A 14,722-nucleotide genomic window follows, 5' to 3' on the forward strand; every position below is an offset into this window, starting at 1 on the left:
AAAACTAAAAAGATTCAACCATATCAAATATCGAAGGTCAGCTGTTGAACAATTCATGGAATCCAAATATCTCCACATGATGTTATGCATGTACCACACTTTATCAGTACTATTATGCAGTGTCCAGTTAGATATTCCTCATAATCAGCTGCTGAATGGCAAGTCAGCAAGAATTCAAGATGTACAACCACTGAGTAACATACATTTCATTAACTGTGACAAATTGAAAATTAATTATTTAGTCCAAGGCGATTTGCTTTACTTCAAGATTTACAACGAGGCCACAGAACATTAAAAATGTTGAACCTAGAACCATTTTGAAGTGGAACAGAACAGACACCAGGGAGGAAACTGCCCAACTAAAACAGTAGCAAAGATCCTGTAATTTTATGGTTTGTTTTGAGCCAAGTCCAAATGACCCTGATATGAACTCTTGGAAACTTGCTGCAGTTTGGTTTCACATTTTATGGTGACACTACTACACTGAGAACAATGTTGAGCCTTCATCTTTCATCAAACTTGGAATGGTTATTGGAGAGGGAAAAATGAACAGATCCTCAGTATCTCCAGTAATCCAGGAATCCCTTATCTTGCTAGCCTTGCTCTTCATACCAATAGAAATGTGCATTCCTGAATCTTTCCCAAACTATCTTTTAAATGCCTCCCACTTGCAGATGCTCCTTTACCTGCAAACAATCTCTCCCAATCTATCTTTTAAGTTCCTGTCTCACACCATCAAAATTTGTTCTACCCCAATTTAAGACATTAACATGGAGACCAGTGTCATATTTTTCCATAACCATCTTAAAATGAATGAAGTTATGATCACTGGTCCAAAATGCTCTCCTATTGACTCCTGCTGTATTTCCCAAGAAGTCAAATGTTGCCCCTCTCTCGAAGTTGAATGATTAATGAGTTCAAACACTGTGTGATTGCAACATGAGAGTGCTCTTTCTGTAACTTTCAACCATGCTATGGCGATTTGCACAGAAGCCATTCAAAAATCTTTTTTTTTTTCTCCCGTTACTCCCAAATCTACATCAATAAGGCTTTGAAATTCAGATTTTAAATTAACTTTCAAATTAAATTTAAATTAAGTTTTAAAAATTAAATTTTGACATGCACCACAGTAACAGACCATTTCGGCCCATGAGCCTGTGCCACCCAATTTACACCCAATTAACCTACAACCCCAGTAGGTTTTGAAGAGTGGGAGGAAACCAGAGCCCCCGGAGAAAACCCATGCAGACATGGGGAGAACACACAAGCTCCTTATAGATAGTACGAAATTTGAACCCTGATCCCAATCACTGCCACTGTAAAGGTATTGCGCTAACCGCTATGCCAACTCTGCCGCCCTGAACAACTTTATGGAGCAATTATTCCAGTAATGCTTAAAGTAACAGGTTTTATATTTTGTTACAAGAGCAATATAAATAGATGGACATAAATATTTTACACAGCAGTTATTTATAAAGCATACAAACCTGGAATTCAGTAAATTTGTGCACATTTTTGCAAAGGCTTGTTACAGATGGAATAACGCTTTGTAAAATTCAGTTGAACACATTACAATGTACGGGAAATGTCTAAATGAAGGTTTGGCCTATGTGTGACCACACCTGAAGCAGATCATGAGATTCCTCTCAGTTTTGGCACTTAAAATGTTGACCCTCTCTCACATCTGGATCTTAGATAGGTTGATAGTGAAAGATCCAGATTTATCCTCACTACATTTTATCATCACGACTTAGTGCAACTTGCTATAAGTAGATGATAAAGAAGAATAAATAGAATTCAAAGCTGGAAAAGAAATCAATTCATTTGAGTTCAATTCTCAACACCTTCAGCAATAGTGTTTCACTCCAGCCTACGTATTCAGACAGTTGCTGGCCACAGCAGAACGTCCCTGAGGGTCATAGTTTCCTGAAAACAGTTACAACACAGACTGAAATGCAAAATGGGTGGAAAGGATTAAAATGCTATTCTCCAGCTTTCTTACAAAAGCAATTAATTTGTACATAGTAAGCTTTGAATTTTCAAATCTAAAGTTTTAAATAAAGCTAAGTAACCAATATGCGTCATTAACTAATCAGTAAACGAGATTTATGAACAATTCTGATAAGACGGTTGCTTCCAAGAATTCTGTAAATCCATTGTTTGCTAAAAATGAACACTTTCTTGTTGTAATATCTATAACAGATGGCACTATTCATTTTTAATGAGAAAAATAATGGCCACAATGCAAGTTCACTAGAGTACATAATGATTTTGTAAAACACAAGGTTTGACATTACTGAAGCATTTGACATTTTGTTGGATTAAATCAATAAGCCTCATCTTAATGTGTAATTACTATTGTGCCATGATAGTTTTATTGAACAGTGACATTTCAACAAAAGGAATTAATGTTGCAGTACCAAAAAAGTGAGTAAATTCTTGTAACATAAAAACACCACTGTTATATCAAGGATTCCAGCATCTTAATGCGTTGTGCAGTTAAAATTAAAAATTTTGTGAGCCAACAATGCTCCCAGAAGGTAATTAATGGTCAATCTTAAAGGTTTTGCAATTACTTAGCCTTATTCTGGCCTGCAGGGATGTCCAACTCCATTCTAATCCAAGTTCAAATCTATTCATAACTCCTCAAAATAAAGGACTCATGCCTGCATGCAGCAATGACTTCAAACATTTCTGCAGAGACTAATTGATTCAGAGAGAGTTCCGCAGTCAGTTCAGGGAGAAGAGTGTGAAAAGGAACTTTTCACGAGTCTTGTTGGGGGACTGCGCGAGTAGGACTGTGAATGAGGAAAGTGTTTACAAAGCAGTGAAATAGGAGCTTGTTTAAATTTCTCCTTTGGTTAATCAGCTAAAGCCAATAAAAGGAAGGCAAGCTCAAGCAAAGTGGCCATAGTGGTGCAGACCAGTGTAGGAGTGGTAATTTGAGGCTTTGATTTGAGAGGCTTTAGAGAGCAGGTGTCAGAGCTGAGGCAAGGCAAGGACAGGTTTTTCTTCTGCTTTCCTTTTTAATAGAGTGGGAATGGCAACCAGGGCAGGAATATGCTCCTCATGCAGCTCCTTACAATGCGTTAGGGAATTGGAGCTGGTGTTTGTTGAACTCCAGATCATTTGGGAAGCTGAAGGGGTGATAGACAGGAGTTACAGGGATGTAATCACACCTAGGAGGCAGAAGGATGGTGGCATGGTGAAAGTCAAGAGAGGGAAAGGGAATAGGCAGCCAGAGCAGCATACTCCTGTAGCTATTCCTCTTAGGAACATATATCCCTTTGGATACTGCTGAGGGGGATTACCTATCTGGACCAGGCAGCAGCCAGTCCAATAGCATGGAGGTCAACTCTGATCCTCAGAAGGTAAGAATGGTCAGGTATAGCGATAGCCATAACAGAACTCGATCATTAGGTGAACAGATAGGAGATTCTGTGGGTGAAAAAGAGACTCCAATTGTGTGTTGTCTCCCAGGTGCTTTGGTCCAGGATGTCTCCAAGTAGGTGTACAATGGTCTTAAGGAGGAGGATGAGCTCCCAGTGGTCGTGGTACCAATGACATAGGCAGGAGTAGGGTAGAGGTCCTGCAAAGTATGTTCAGGGACTTAGAAAGGAGGGTGAAGATCAGGATCTCCAAGGTGGTCAGCTCTGAATTACTCCACAAGCTAGGGAAGGTCTGAACAGAAAGATCATGTAGACACATGTGGCTGAAGGGATGGTGCAGGGTTTCCAGCTCTTGGATCATTGAAACCTTTCATGGAGAAGGGGTGACCTGTACAAGTTAGACATGGGGCATCCAAATTTGAGGGGAACCAAAATCCTGGCAAGGTTTGCTGATGCTTTTTTTTGGGAGAGGGGCAGGTTAAACTAGAGTCATGTGTGGGTGGGAACCAAAAAGAAAAGGCAGAGAAAGAAGCAGTTAGAGCATATGTAGGGACATGTTGGGAGGGAGATTGTATGGAAGGATAGGCTGACAGGGATGAGTTGCAATGCCACAGGGACACAATCAAAAGTAACATATATAGGGGCTAAATGATTTGTATTTAAATGCATGCAGCAGAAAAATAAAGTGAATGACCTTATAGAACAGCTACACATTGGCAGGTATGTTGTTGTGGCCATTACAAGAGTCTGGCTAAATATCAAAGGATGCACAGTGTATCAAAAGGATAGGCAGCTAAGCAGAGCTGATAAAGAACAGCATTGAATCATTAGAAAGAGGTGACATAGGATCAGAAGATATAGAATGATTGTGGGTTGAGTTAAGAAAAGGTAATGGCAAAAGTACACTGTTGGTAGTTATATCCAGAACTATAAACAGGTATGCACAACTAATTACAACAGCAAATAGAAAAGGCATGCTAGAAGGGAAATGTTATGGTAGTCATGGAGGATTTAAACTTGCAAGTCGAATAAGGAAAACAAGGTTGGGGCAAGATCTCAAGAGTGAATTTGTAGAAAGCCTACAAATGGATTTTTAGAACAACTTATTGATGAGCCCACTCGGAAATCTGCTGCACTGGATTGGAAGCTGTGTTGTGCACCAGAGTTGATTTAAGAGGTTAGAGTAAAGGAACAATTAGGGGTCGGTGATCACAATATGATAGAGTTCAATTTGAGATTTAACAAGGAGAAACTAAAGTCATATCTGTCTGTATTTCAGTGGAGTAAAGAGAATTACCCTGGCAATGAGAGAGGGTCTGGCCAAAGTAGAAGGGAAGATGGCAGAGCAGAAATTGATGGAGTTTCTGCAAATGTGGAAGGATAAATAGATACCAATTTAGAGGAAATATTCAAATGGAAAGAAGTCCCAACTGTTACTGACAAGTCAAAACCAATGTCAAAGCAAAAGAGGGGGCATATCAAAAAGGATACAAAAAACTTCAAAGTGTATAAAGAATAAAAGAAAGGTGAAAGAAGATAATAATGGGTAGCAATGAGATGGCAGAGTATTTTGCATCTACCTTCACAGTGTGCCAGATGTTGAAGTGTAGCAGAGAAGGAAAGGGAGTGCAGCTACTATTTCAAGGGAAAAGGTGCTCAGAAAGGTGACTAAATGGATTGCACCTACAAATTCTGAACGAAGTAGCAGTAGAGATTGTGGAGGCATTGGTAATGATCTTTCAGGAATCAAAGAGATTCTCACATGATCTTGAAAGACTGGAAAATCACAAATGTCACCCCACTATTCAAGAAGTGAGGGAGGAAACAGAAACAAAATTCTGGATGGGTGAGCCTGACTTCAGTGGTTGGGAAGATGTTGGAAGTCAATTGTCAAGGATGAAGTGACAAGCAGGCTAAATAAAGAAAATGCAGTGGATTTTGTGTATTTGAATTTTCAGAAGGCCTTTGACAATGTACTGCACAAGAGGCTATTTCGCAAGTCCATGGTATAACAGGAGGTATACTGGCATGGAGTATTGGCTGATTGGCTGGAAGCAGAGTTATAAAACAGACATCACATCCTGGTTAGTTCCCAGTTGCTCGTGGTCCTCCATGGGGGTCAGTGATGGTGCTTCTTTTTTATGTTGTACAGTAAAATCCCGGGTATCCAGTACTTATCAGCATTGATAGGTGCCAGATATGTGAACTTGCCGGTTACTTGAGATGATGTGTTGCATGATTGATGGACTGACTTTTAGGAGGTGCCAATTTTAAACATTAATATTTTTTACCTATTTATTTTTGGTCATTATTTTGTGGGTTGCTTGAGGCTACTCATAGCTTGAATTCCAGTTAACAGGGATTTGAATCATGGAATGAATGACTTGGTGGCCAAGTTTGCAGATGATATGAAGGTAAGTCGAGGAACAGGTAGTGTTGAGGAAACAGAGATGTTGCAGACATGAGGGAAATGGGCAGAGAAGTGGCAAATTAAATATAAGGTCAGAAAGTGTATGGTCAGGCACTTTGGTAGAAAAAAAATAAGCAAGCAGACAGCTTTTGAAATGGAGAGCAAACTAAAAATACTCAGATCCAAAGGGACCTGCGAGTCCTTGTGCAGGATAGCCTGAAGGTAAACTTGCATGTTGTGGTGGTGGTGAAGAAGCCAAATGTAATACTGGCATTCATTTCAAGATTAGAGTACAAGAGCAGGGGAGTGATGTTGAGGTTTTCCATGGCATTGATGAGACCTCACTTGGAGTATTGTGAGCAGTTTTGGGTTCCTCAATTAAGAAAAGGTGTGCTGTCCTTGGAGAGGGTTCAGAAGAGATTCACAAAGATAATTCCAGGAATGAAAAGGTTGTAGTGTAGCAGCCCACAAATCATCTTGTGATCTGGCTCACAAAATGGCCAGAAACACGACAATTGCGAGGGCCCACAGGGACCAACAACCATCGTCCCATGTGACTCCCTCACGGTGGGAAACAGCAGGCAATGGCAGGAACACCGGCCAGTTGAAGCTGGTGCTGCGATGGCATCACTCCTTTCATCAGAGGCAGGGAGTGAATATAAAAAGAGCTGGAGAGCAATAAATCAGTCTTTGACCTTGACTCGACTGTGTATGTGTGTCGTTCTTACTCCACACTTCACATTGTGCTCTTGCAACACTGGTGACCCTGTCATCTTCAGCAGTTGGACCCGAAGCTGATGGACCAAAGATGAAGGACCAAGCAGCTCTCCATGCAGTCTTGCTAAAGCTGCCAATGTTCTGGGCGTCGCAACCACACGTGTGGTTCGAACAGGCAAGGCCCAGTTCCACTTTAGACAGATCAATGCTGATGACACTACTATGTAGTGACCAGGACACGGCAGCAAGGGTCGTTTATTTCCTGCAGAAGCCTCTGGAGCAAGGCAAATACAGTGCCCAGAAAGAGCCACAGTTTGCATAGGGTGCACACTACAGTCACATGAGGAGCATTTGACAGTTTTTGGCTTGTACTCTTTGAAATTTAGGAGAATGAGGAGGGAATCTCATTGAAACATTTCAAATGTTGAAAGGCATGGACAGAGTCAACGTTGAAAGGTTGTTTCCCAAAGTGGGAGAGTCTAGGACAAGAGGGCCCAAATTCAGGATGGAAGGCTGAATGGAGGCTAGGCCATTGGGTGTAAAGCCAGAGATTGATAGGTTCTTTATTATCCAGGGCATCAAAGGTCATGGTCGAGCAGTGAGGCTGAGTGGGAGTATAGTTTTAAAAAGTGAGAGATAACATCACCCTTTCCTTTCAAAGAAAGTCTGAGGAATGAGGCAATCAGATTTTGAAAATCATGAAAGGTTCTGAAAATATGGATATAGCAAGAATATTTCCAAGCATGGGAACTGCATAGAGGCCATCAAAGTAAAGGAACCAACAATTTGTGCACAAGGCGATGAGCATGTGTACATGAGTAAGTGCCGCAGATGCACAGCGGCAACAAGCATCCACACTTAATGCAGGTAATCTTATCACAAAGAAATTCATTTGTATATCATACTTTTACAATGTTCATTTTTAAAACCATTTTAAGCATTGCATGCTTCTTTTTAGTGAAAAAAATTTGTTTACATTTTTGTCAAGTGTTAACTTTATTTTACTTTAAAACTGCTCGTTTTTATAAATTAAGCATGCTGTATTTGCTAATGACCAAACTATCAAAATTTACCTGTTCATCTCTTTATTCCTCCTTATTTTTTTTTTAATTTATTTATAGTATCTCCATACATTCATTTCAAATTGACTTAATATAATATTACATAATAGATACTAAAAAATTTTCAAATTTTCACCCCCCCCCCACCTCCCCTAACCCCTTACGAAACCACCTTGTGGTGGTTAATTCCCAAAAATCCAAATGGGTGTGGTATAAACCACAAGTGGCATATGACTTTCGGGAGCAGAAGTCCCACCCCCTCCCCCCCCCACAGGCATACAAAATACACGTATAAACCGAAAAATCATCATTTCTTATATCCGTAAAACCCCGGTCCATCAATTTAACCAATCTTATTCATAAACTCTTTTTTTTGAAAATCCAAACTTGATATTAAATTTTGCACCCTTTCCACCCTCCCAACACTGAGTTAAACATTGTTTACAATCAATAAAAGCTTTTTTTTAAAATTTTTTTTTCAAGTCTTCCTGAATTTCATCCACTGAATTAAAACACCTCTGAACATCCCAGTTCAACACCGAATCTTCCATTCTTCTCAGTCTCAAGTTGAATTTGTAGCTTACTTTCAAAAAAAGTTTTTTCAAATCTTTTTAAAATTTTCTTGAACATAATTCCTTCGGTCTTGATCTTCTAAAGCATCAATGTTATTCATAAGTTCTTTCTTCTATGTTTCCCAATTTAATATCAAATTTTCCACTTTGTCAATCTTCTCAATGTTAAGTTGAAATTATTGTTTATTTTCAAGAAAAACTTATTCAAAATTTTTAACTCTTCTTGGACATTGCTCCTTCGACTTTAATTTTATAAATCATCAATCTTGTTCATAGTTTCTTTCTACTGAGTTTCCAAATTTAATAAAGTTTCCGTTTTTACCAATTTTCTCAATATTAAACTGATCTTGTTGTTTAGTTTAAAAAAAAACCTTTTCAAAACTATTAAAATCTGTTTGCAATGTATACATACTCACAGATAATAAATTCACTCTTCCAATATTCCATCCAAAAAAAAAATCACTGATAAACCTTATTGCAGGTCAAGGAGTTCCATATATATGTTTATCTTCAGAAAATATTTCAAATATTTCAAATCAACATTCGTCGCCATCTTTCAAATTAATAAGTTCTGTTCTTGAGAAAATTCCAGCACCAACTCCGGCTCTGTCTGGGCAAATAGGTCAAATTTCTTCCAAAGTCAAAGAATGTAATTTTGTTCTGTATTTATAGATAATAAGTTCATCCTTCCGATATTCCATCCAAAAAAAATCACTAATAAACTTTAATGTTATCTGCATTTTTAAAACTCACGGGCAACCAATGCCAATTACTGCAATTTATCTTCATAAAACATTTCAAATCAATATTCATCACCATCTTTCAGAGGGGTGTCCAAGGCCAGCTTATCCGACAGTCCAATTAATGAGCTCCGTTCTTAAGAAGATTCCAGCCTTGACTCCGTGGTTCTGTCTGGGCAAGTAGGCCGAGTTTCTTCCAAAGTCAGAGAGTGTAGTTTTGTTCTGTATTTGAACTCTATTTTTCTTAATCTTTGTTGCCATTTTAAACTAAAAAAATGGATAAACAAAACAAAGACTTTTAACAGAAAAGAAATATTCTTAAAACGGGTATTTATATAACTGCCTGGGGGAGACCGGGAAGGCACGTCCGCTCCCTACGACATCTTGCCACGCCCCCCTCTTTATTCCTCCTTAAATTTGAATTTTAAAAGCATTGTCTGAAAATCCAGACTCACCCAATCCCTGAGCAGGCCAGATTTTAGGACTTTACTGTATTCCAACAATACTCAAGAATGTCAACAGCATCCAGGATAGATCTTCATTGGCACCTCATCTATCACCCTCAATAGTCATTATCTCCAATAATCAGGACTATGGCTTCAAAAAACTCCATTCGAAAACACTGCAATTGTTCACCACATGACCTCCTCTACCTGAGGTGAAACCAAATGCAAAGCATTTAGGTTCAGCCTGCAGAGGAGATCCTGAGCTTCGTGTTGCACATCACTTTCATTCTCAATCCCACTCTGGTTCTGACCTGCCTGTCAGTGGGCCTCCTCTACTATTCAAGTGACAGCCAACATAAACTAGACATACACCTTATCTTCCATCTGAGTTCTTCGCTATTTTCTGGAATGCATACTTAATACTCTGATTTCAGGTACATTTTCCTCTCATTTTTTTTCTATTATGAAGCATATATCCCCTTCTCATTCACTTACTGTAAAATGCCTCACGATCAGTACCCGTGCTCTTTGCCAAGTAATTTGTCTCAACCCATCTCCATATTTTCTTTTATCTTGCACCCCACTTTCTCCCCAGCTCTTCTTTGAAAACTGAACTCTGTACTCTGTTCCCACCCCCCACCCCCAGTTCTTAGCAAGACTAAACCTTACTCAACCTATCTTCATATTGTCTTTTATCTTACACATCATTCCCTCTTCAGCTCTTTTTGGAAAACTAAACTCTGTACTCTACCCCCAAATTGAGGACTGCTCAATTGCCCGGTGCCTCATCAAACAAATGATTTTGTCCTCAGTTTGTTCACAGATTCGGTTTGGATGAGCTCCTCCAGCATTTCTGTTTTTGTTTCATATATTTGCATTTGCTGTTTCACTTGTTTTCATGGCACAAGCTCACCAGAGTTACCTGCTACACAGATGTTGCTTGACCTGTATTTAATTTTTTAAATTTAGACCTACAGCACGGTGACAGGCCCTTCCGGCCCACGAGCCCATGCCACCCAAATTCTCCAATTAATCTACAGCCCCCAAGTTTTGAAAGGTAGGAGAAAACCAGGTGCCTGAAGGAAACCCTCACAGGGAGAACAAACTCCTTACAAACAGCAGCAGATGCAAACCCAGGTTACTGCTTACTGTAATAGTATTGTGCTGACCGCTACACTAACGATACCACCCCCAAGTATTTCCAACATCGTTTATTTGCTTCATTGCAGGAGCCAAAATAGTGACCTCCAGTGATCTGATTGATGATGCTACATTCATCTTGGAACAGAGTTACTTGTCTAGGGTTTTGTCCCTGTTGTACAATTCTACGATTCAAGGCTTACCTTGGTTCTTTTTCTTACGTTGAAGGGTCAAACACTTGTGGAGTGAGACAGCATGGAAACACTGAGGACACACTGAGGCATCATCAGCAATATATAGTGGCTAAGTATCTTTGAAGTGTAGAAGGTAACAGAAGCACCCATGTAGTCACATGGAGAACATGCAAACTCCTCAAAGACAGCACCCAAAGTCAGGACTGAATACAGGTGATTGGAGCTATGATACTATGGTTCTATTAGTTGCACCACTGTGCAACCCGGAATCGGGTTGGTTCCTGCAGGCTCTTAGCATCCAAGCACTGTTCAAAGTCAAATGTGCCTCAGCAGTGGCATGATCAATTGGTTGACTAACTATACGAAAATGAATCAACTAATTCAAGATTATCCATCTAGTCTAAATTTCAAGTTTATTTGGCATGACCATATTTTTTCTTTATAAAATATTTTTATAATTTTAAGCAAAAGTAAATTTGTACAGTACAACTATGGAATGTGCTACAAAAAAAATAAAGAAAGCTCTCCAAAAGTAATCATACTTATTAATTCCCAAAGGTCAACCATAATAATAAAGAATGGACAATGTAGACGACACTTTCCAGGTTCTAGTATTTCCTAATTTCAAAACGTGTCATCTTCAAGGAAACACAAGGATGATATTCTGAATTACTATCTTATTAATCCAATAAACCAAACTTTGTAGATGAAGCTTTATGTAGCTTTAATTCATTGATAAAAAGGATAAACATTTTGCATAACTTCGCATTAAGATTTTCATAACTATGAATAAACAAAGCATATACGCTATTAAAAAATATAATGATATTCAACTTTATAGATATATACAAGAAGAAATATGATGAAATAAGACAAATTCAAAGAAAATTATCAAGCTCAAGTTCTCTTCATAGTTTGAAGAATGAGATGCAAGCTCTTAGTCTGCGCGGATATTACGATATATTATGTTATAATCACTATGGTAACCCTACAAACAATAGTTTTCCTTAAAGAGATAAGCACAAAATTAATTAAGAATCAAAATCACAAGGTTTTATTTAACCTTTACATTCCAGCCCTTAATCATTATAATAGACATTAATGGCTAATATATAATAATTACCATTACAGATACAAGAGTAAATACATTAACTATAAGGTTAGAAATCAAAACTTTCTGCTTCTTGTAAAAGACTGATTTTAATAATAGATCTATTTAAGTGACCAGTCTTGGTTTTGATCCACACTTGCCAAATGAAACCTTTCTTGTCCGGAAATGTATTCATGATTTTCCCCAGCAAACAAGAATTTCTTAGTGCAGAATCATCCATGATAATTACAATGTCTCTGGATACAAAATTGTGTTTAGCTTTAGACCATTTTTGTCTTTCTTGTAATAATGAAAGATATTCTTTAATCCATCTTTTCCAAAATAAATCCGCAATAAACTGCACTTGTTTTCATCTGTGTCTTACATAAGTGTCTTATTTCTGAAATTAACCTGGAGGCATTAAAGATTTAAATTTAAGTAGTAAGAGATGATTTGGTGTAAGTGCCTCGATGTAATTTGAATCAACAGAAATTTTAGTTATTGGACGACTATTTAAAATAGCTTCGACTTCACACAATACTGTCTGAAGATTGTCATCATTGAGTATTTGACAATTCAAAATGAAATTAAGAATTTTCTTGATTGATCTAATCATTCTTTCCCACACACCTCCATGATGTGATCCTGTGGGTGGGTTAAATATCCAACTAATTTTCTGAAGTAATGCATCATGAATTTGATGTTGATTCCAATTTTGAATTGCTTTTTGTAACTCTAGTTGAGCTCCTGTAAAGTTAGGTCCATAATCAGAACATAATTCCATCACTTGACTATATCTGGCGATAAGACATCAAAGAACATTAATAAAAGTGTCTGTATCAAGAGATGAAGCTATTTCAATATGAATTGCTCTCATAGTCAAACAGGTAAAGATAGCTCTATATTGTTTTTCAACACTTCTTCCTCATCTTACTTGCAAAGGACTAAAATCATCAACTCCCATGTAAATGGGGTTCATCAGGTAAAATTATCTTGTGACAAATCACCATTTTTGTTGTTGTCCAAGTTTAGCGATTGCAATGTCAACAATTAACACATTTTGATATAATTCTTTTGATCAATGTTGAAGCACCAAGTATCCAATATTTCAGGCGTAGTTCTATTAACACGTGATTACAACCACCATAACCTGTTTTTTTCATGTATATGTCGGACAATCAAATCAAAAATATAAAATTTCGTTAGCCAAGATAATTGGATGTTTCACTTCTTCTGGCATTATTGCTTTTTCCAATCTTCCTCCTACTCTCAATACATCATTTACAAGAATAGGATTTAGCTTGTAAACATGACTTGTTTTTTTTACATTCAGATTCTTCAATTTTGATATCTCATTATCAAACTTTTTTTGGCAAAAACGAATGATCTCCAATTCAGCTTTCCCCAACTCATCGATTGTTAGGTAATGGCTTTTTAAGAGACTTTAGATTCTCTTTCTTGATACGATTTAAAAGCATAGTTTTTAATCTAATAATCCATGCTCCTGCTTTTCTTAAACAAAACTATAAAGTATGATAGCAAATTAATTGAGTGATTGGATCATTCTCATAAGATAGTTGAATAGTATTCACATTAGTGTTTTGGATTTCATGATCCTCCATTGAAAATTCTTAACTCTTCTGGATTTTGAGGCCATTGAGATTGTGAAAGAAATTGAGGACTGGACACCCAAGTGTTGGAACTTTTCAGAAACATTTGAACTTTTGATCCTCTTGAAGCCATATCAGCTGGATTATCTACTGTTTTAACATATCTCCATTGATTAGCATGCAAAACATTCTCTATTTCATTAACTCTGTTAGTCACAAAGGTACAAAACCTCATGGTCTTATTGTTAATGTATTTAAGTACTGATGTACTATCTGTCCAAAGTATAGAGTCTGCTAACTTCATCTGTAATTCTCTTCTTAACAGAGTGTCCATTTTGCTCGCCATAGTAGCGGCAGTCAATTTCATTCGAAGTATGGTGACTGGTTTTAATGGAGCCACTCTGGCTTTTCCCATTATAAATCCACAATATACTCGCTTTTGGTTATTTCGCAGTACTAAATAACTGAAAGTACCAAAACCACCTTCACTTGCGTCAGCAAAATGGTGTAATTGAGAAAAGTCTGTAGGTTTAAAATATCTGTTGACTTCAAAACTTTCTAACATCTTAAGACTCTCAACCCAATTCATCCAATCTTGTGCGATAGAATCTGGTATAGTTTCATCTCATCCAAATGTTCTTCTGCACAATTCTTGCAGAATTTTATTGGCTATTAATAATATTGGTAGCAATATTTCCAAAGGAGCATATATCGAGCTATGATCAAAAGAATAACTCTTCTTGTTAAAGGCCATTCTTTTGAAACAATTTTGAATTTGAAAACATCAGATTGAACACACCATTGCACCCCAAGAATGCTTTCGACAGGTAGAATGCCACAATCCCAATCAAGATATTTTATCTTCTTTGGTCTTTCTACCTCAGGAATAACAGCCAACACATCTCGACAGTGGCTAATTCATTTCGTAAGGAAGAAACTCCTTTATTACACATCTCTTTAACTCATGATAAAAATCTATTGCTTCTTTTTCTGAAATCACTGAACTAAGACAATTATCAACATAGAAATTATTTCTGATGATGCTTGTAGTGTGATGGAATATTTGTGAATATTTTTGGGAGATAAATTGGTAAAAATTAGAGAGGGTTACATACATACACACACTTTAAAAAGATATTTTAAATACTGAAGAATTCATATTCAGAGACTTTACAGAAACTATGGAAAATGCTATGCACATTTCACAAGTAGGTGCAAATTGAAATGATGTCATGAAATGAATGGACTATTGTCTTGGAAGAACAACCAGAGCTAGGTTCTCTGTTATGGACCTTTATGCGAGGCTTTTCACCTCTCTGCAAAGAGCTCACTCAGAGGTCATTGAGAGGTTAT

At 37.5% G+C, this 14,722-nt stretch overlaps 1 protein-coding gene across 7 annotated transcripts in view; it reads right to left on the reverse strand.

Annotated features, from left to right (window-relative positions):
• Positions 1-14,722, reverse strand: part of stxbp6 (syntaxin binding protein 6 (amisyn)) — a 314,531-nt gene that overhangs the window by 185,535 nt on the left and 114,274 nt on the right. The gene's annotated exons all lie outside the window — the stretch shown is intronic.

Source organism: Narcine bancroftii, chromosome 2 (assembly GCF_036971445.1).
Source record: "Narcine bancroftii isolate sNarBan1 chromosome 2, sNarBan1.hap1, whole genome shotgun sequence".
NCBI lineage: Eukaryota > Metazoa > Chordata > Chondrichthyes > Torpediniformes > Narcinidae > Narcine > Narcine bancroftii.